The sequence below is a fragment of the Triticum aestivum genome, chromosome 1D (genome assembly GCF_018294505.1).
Source record: "Triticum aestivum cultivar Chinese Spring chromosome 1D, IWGSC CS RefSeq v2.1, whole genome shotgun sequence".
In the NCBI taxonomy this organism is placed as follows: domain Eukaryota; kingdom Viridiplantae; phylum Streptophyta; class Magnoliopsida; order Poales; family Poaceae; genus Triticum; species Triticum aestivum.
This window is the reverse complement of record NC_057796.1, coordinates 5,321,870-5,327,994: the sequence shown is the minus strand read 5'-3', so window position 1 is coordinate 5,327,994 and position 6,125 is coordinate 5,321,870. Positions and strand designations below refer to the sequence as shown.

Sequence of the window (6,125 nt, the reverse complement as noted above, 5' to 3'; positions counted from 1 at the left end):
TGGAATAGATAAAAAGTTTCAGGCGCAACAAAAATAAGTATACTCACTCCCTTTTTTGCAAGGTCAGGCTTTTGCAAGCCCGGCCCAAAACCCGGCCTGGCTGACTAATGATCAGGTTTACGTCACGAGCACCTAATTAAAATTGGGCTCTATCTTTTGAGACCCGCACCATATTTGAGAGACCAACCTTAAGCCAAGCCCACACTTTGCCGATCTTCATATTTTCTCCCCCATTGGTCTTCACAAGCGCCATGAATATGTGCTGCATGTGGTTCTGCAAGTGGTTCCCCCATATGTCTTATCAGCTTTTTAGCACAAGTGGTTCTGCAAGTGCCGCATGCAAGGCCAAAGGCTTGACTGAGCCAAGGGCCGGCAGCGGCACATGCAAGGCCAAAGACTTGACTGAGCTGAGAGCCGCCGGCGGGATTGACTGCTTCAGAAGCATCTGTATGAGTGGTTGGGACACAGAGAGGAAGGCCACACAAGGGTCATCTATATTGGTTGCTTCAGGGTCCTGCAAGCATTTCCCAGAGGAGTAGCCGCTTGCCTACAGTCCTGCCACAACTTCGCAGGAGTAACCGCCTGCTTCTGCGCTGGCCAGGCTCTGGAGCTGCTGCTGACTCTACAACACCAGAGCTGCAGCTGCTGCTCCACTTCTTCCGGTAACTATTTGTGCAAGATTGGATTTTTTATGTGTGATTTGTTCAAGAACAGGCCTCGAGCTGTAGACGTGTCTTGCTCACACCATTCTCGTATCTGTTAAATTCTGCAGTGCACTTGTGCTGTGCCTCGTCTTTTTGGGGAGTTTCTTCTGTGTGTTGCAATGGAGGCGCTGGTGGCCACCGCGGTCGGGCCACTGGTTTCCTTGCTGACGAAAAAGGCGTCCAACTCCCTCCTTGAGAAGTACAAGGTGATGGAGGGAATGGAGGAGCAGCACAGGATTCTCAAACGCAAACTTCGGGCCATCCTCGACGTCATCAGCGACGCCGAGGAGAAGGCGACGGCCCACAAGGAAGGGGCAAAAGCCTGGCTCCAGGAGCTCAAGACAGTGGCTTATCAGGCAAGTGAAGTCTTTGATGAATTCAAGTACGAAGCACTCCGCCGTGAAGCCAAGAAGAATGGGCACCTCACCAAGCTTGGCTTTGATGTGATAAAACTCCTCCCTACTCACAACCGCATTGTATTCCGTATCAGAATGGGTCCCAAGCTTCGTCATATTCTGCAGTCCATTGAGGCCCTCATAACAGAGATGCAGCGCCTTCAGTTCAACTATCAACCACAGCCGCCGGTGTCCAAGTTGTGCAGGCACACAGATTATGTTATCATCGACCCACGAAAAATTGCCAGTAGATCCAGAGACAAAGATAAGAAGAAGATTGTTGATACACTACTTGGTCAAGCTAGCAATGCAGATCTCGCAGTTGTTCCCATCGTTGGAATGGGGGGCCTTGGCAAGACCACATTAGCGCAACTCATATACAATGATCCTGAAATTCAGAAGCATTTCCAGTTGCTGCTCTGGGTCTGTGTCTCTGATACCTATGATGTGAACTCCCTGGCTAAGAGTATAGTTGAAGCATCTCCCGAAAAGAATGATAATACAGATAAACCCCCACTGGATAGACTTAAAAAATTAGTCAGGGGGCAGAGATATCTCCTTGTATTAGATGATGTCTGGGACAGAGAGGTCCATAAGTGGGAAAGTTTGAAGGGTTGTTTGCAGTATGGTGGCATGGGTAGTGCAGTATTGACAACAACTCGTGATAAACAAGTTCCTGAAATTATGGATGCAAATAGACCCTACAATCTCGGTCCTTTGGAGGACAGATTCTTAAAGGAAATTATTGAGGCTAGAGCATTCAATTCGAAGAAAGAAAAGGCTCCCGAGCTAGTTGAGATGGTTGATCAGATTGTGAACAGATGTCGTGGCTCTCCTTTAGCTGCAAGTGCACTGGGCTCTGTACTTCGTACCAAGACCACGGTGAAAGAATGGAAGGCCATAGCATCTAGAAGCAGCATTTGCACTGAGGAAACTGGAATCTTGCCAATACTCAAGCTTAGCTACAACGACCTGCCATCACACATGAAGCAGTGCTTTGCTTTTTGTGCTATATTTCCCAAGGATTACAAGATTGATGTGGAGAAGCTGATTCGATTATGGATCGCAAATGGCTTTATCCCAGAAGAGGAAGAAGATAGTCTTGAAACATGGAAAAGTAAAGATGTCTCGGGGTATTATTCCATGAGCTTGCCTCGAGGTCATTTTTTATGGACATAGAGAAAAGTAAAGATGTCTCGGGGTATTATTCCATGACTACATGGAAAATCCATGATCTCATGCATGATATTGCAATGTCTGTTATGGGAAAGGAATGTGTTGTTGCAACTAAGGAACAAAGTCAAACCAAGTGGCTTCCAGATACTGGGCGGCATTTATTTTTGCTAGGTGAAGTAACCAATGGTATTTTAAATGATTCTATGGAGAAAAGATCACCTGCTATCCAAACACTTCTATCCGATAGTTTTGTGCAAATCTCAAAATACAGCTCTTTGCATGCCTTGAAGCTCTGTATAGATATAAAATTACTTCTGGTGAAACCATTAGAGACAACATCATATCTACTGAAACCAAAGTATCTGCATCACCTAAGGTACCTCGATCTCTCAGAAAGTTGTATCGACACACTTCCTGAAGGTAAAAGTATTCTATATAACCTGCAAACGTTGGACCTTTCCAACTGCTCAGATCTTGACCGACTTCCGAGGAATGAAGTATATGACTTCCCTCCGTCACCTATACACTCATGGATGTGAGAACTTGAAGAGCATGCCTCCAGGACTCGGAAAACTCACCAGGCTGCAGACTCTTACATGTTTTGTGGCAGCAGTTACGAGCCCTGATTGTAGTGATATTGCAGAGCTGCAGGATTTAAATCTTGGTGGTCATCTAGAGCTACGCCACTTAGAGAATGTTGAAAATGCAGAAGCAGAAGTGGCAAGCCTCGGAAACAAGAAGGATCTCAGAGAACTAACATTAAGATGGACTTCTGTTTGTGACAGCAAGGTGCTCGACAATTTCAAACCTCATGATGGGCTGCAGGTTCTGAGGACGTATTCCTATGGAGGAGAGTGCATGGGCATGTTGCAAAACATGGTTGAGATCCATCTTTTTCATTGTGAAAGATTGCAGTTTTTGTTCAGATGCGGTACATCCTTCACTTTTCCAAAGCTGAAGGTGCTTATGCTAGAACATCTGTTGGATCTTGAGAGATGGTGGGAAATAAATGGGATGCAAGAGGAACAGATAATATTTCCTCTGCTTGAGAAGTTGTCTATTGGGCATTGTGGAAAGTTGATAGCATTACCTGAGGCACCACAGTTGTGTATTAAGAAATGTGGAAAACTGATAGCAGGACTTGAAGCACCGTTTCTTCAAGAAGCATGTAGTGCAGACAATAGACCGGCGCGTTCACCATTTCCTGCCCTGAAGGTACTTGAATTGGAAGAGTTGGCGAGCTTTCAGAGATGGGGTGCAGTTGAAGAGACTCGAGAACAGATATTGTTTCCCCGGCTTGAGAAATTATCAATTCAAAGATGTCCAGAGCTGATAGATTTACCTGAAGCACCAAAACTCATTATATTAGAGATTGAATATGTCAAGAAAGAGATCTTCCATTGGGTAGACAGATATCTGTGTTCATTGACCCAGCTGACACTGAGGCTGTACACAGGAACAACATCAGAGGTGGACAAGGAGAAATGGAACAAGATATCCCCTATCACATTTATGAACTTAGCATTAGACTGTTGGAGCCCATTCTTTGGATCAGGTGCACTAGAGTCTTGGGACAATTTTGTACATCTTCAAACTTTGGAAATTATTGGATGTGATGTGCTTGTCCACTGGCCAGAGAAAGTGTTGCAAAGCTTGTTATCCTTGAGGAAATTGAAGATTGTAAACTGCAGAAATCTTTCTGGATACACAGAAGCTCCTCTTGAGTCATCAACATCTGAAAGGAGTCAACAACTGCCAAGTCTGGAGTCTCTTGAGTTGGATTTTTGTGCAAATTTGGTAGAGATGTTTGACGTCCCGGCATCTCCCAAGAGAATGAATATTTCTAAGTGCAGTAAGCTTGAGTACATATTTGGCAAGCAGCAGGGCAGGTCAGAGTTATTCCAAGGGTCTTCTTGCGATGAGGCAATCATGCCTGCAGCTGTATTAGAGTCCATGAATCATTTTTGCCCATGCCTAGAAGATCTAAAGTTACTTGATTGTGATAGTTTACCAGTGGTTCTACATCTCCCTCCATCCTTAGAGACAATCTTTATTGGTAGGTGCAGTAGTATTCAAGTCCTGACATGTCAGCTAGATGGGCTCCAGAAACCACAAGTCACTGCATCCACGAATGTACCAGAGCTGCCGGCAGTAGCAGCAAGAGAGCATTCGTTTCCTCCTCGTCTCGATTCTTTAAAGATATACTCCTGTGATAGCATGCTAGGGGGGATTCTCCGTCTGCCCATGTCCCTCAAGCATCTGGACCTTTTTAGGAGCAATGGGTGGATATCGTTGGAGCCTCTGTCGGCAGAGCACCCCCCATCATTGGAATCCCTTTTTCTTGACAGCTGTAGGACCCTGGCATCCCTGCCGAATGAACCACAAGCATACAGGTCTCTCCGATACCTTCGTATTAAAGGCTGTTCTGCTCTGAAGAAGCTCCCTGGATGCCTGCAGCAGCGACTGGGCAGCATTTACTTCAAACAAATAGCGGCCCATTATGAAGGTATGTTGCACGTCTTTCTATCGTTGTCACATTTAACCAACAAATACAGCCACCCATGCCATCATTACCACGTTTGTTCGCCATATTTCATTGTCATATGGTATAATTTTTCATGTTGCATTAGTTGGTACAAGTTTGTTCTGGCATCATCTGTGTGATATATCCATTATGATGGTAGTATGCATGACTTACAATCTTCACCACATTTAACCAAGAACTGCAGTCATCTATCTCATCCACTGTACCACGTCAACATGTTTGTATACGTTTGCATTTCAATGTCATATAGTATAATTTTTCATGTTGCTTAGTGGTACAAGTTTGTTCTGACATCATTTGTGAAATGTGCAGTGACGGAATTTAATCCATTTAAGCCAAAGACATGGAAGGAAATACCAAGAGTTGTCCGTGAGTGGAGGCAGCCTGCTGAAACCGATGGTCCTGAATCTCCCACTGACTTAGAGGGTATGCTAGTTGCTAGAAGCTATTATACCGAAGATACTTTTGCAGACAGAGCTAGGCCGCTAGCTTGTTCAGAAACTTTGTAAACTGTTATTTTTATCCCCTTGGATGCTACGCCGGCAATGCTAGCTGGTCAATTGGGGGATTTCAAATTTGCACCCTTCCGGTCAACCTGGTGCTTGCTTTGCTTATATGGGCAGAGAAGAATTCTGAAACATCTATATAAATATAGATTTCTAGGCTGAGGTATATGTAATGCTCCTTCTGCTGTTGGGCTGGGAATAACTGTCCTTGTCTCCCTAAAATGACTTGTCGAGTGTTTAGGTGGCGGTTTTCTTGTGTGGCATTGGTGGTTCATGACATAATTCCTCATGGATCGACGAAATACATGAATGTCCATCTATTAATTCCTTCTTAGTAGTACTTACTCAGACTGCCTGCATCGGCAAAGATCTGGTTGCTTTGGTAGAGTGCTAGGGGAATGAATACTGGCTTGTAATTGCCTCGTACAACTTGCAGTCGCTCTCGGTCGGCCGAGAATTGTTTTCAGGCCTGCATTGCCTGGAATCACTCATCCTAGCCCGAGACGGTGTCTGCCCTATTCTGATGTACTATTTGGAAAGCTTACGTGGGCATTCAGTTTCCCGTCTGGCGGCGGCGAGGGGGTTGGGGGGAGAAGAAGGGGGCCGGCGACGGAGCCATATGCAGAATGTTGAATCATCCTTTGGCCAGAGGAACTATTAAAGCTATAACTTGTCGAGAAACTTAACTGCAATCTGTATGTAGGCTGGAGCCATGCAGAAGGCTGGTCTGTACTAGTTAGGGATCATCCTGAGAAATTTGGCCCCTATCTTGCTCAGATACTTGTAATGCGAGTGAACC

The 6,125-nt window shown here is 45.2% G+C and overlaps 1 pseudogene; it reads left to right on the top strand.

Moving 5' to 3' along the window:
• The first annotated feature begins 491 nt into the window (after positions 1 to 491).
• On the top strand, positions 492 to 5,912 carry LOC123179808 (putative disease resistance protein RGA4; annotated as a pseudogene).
• The last annotated feature ends 213 nt before the right edge of the window (positions 5,913 to 6,125 follow it).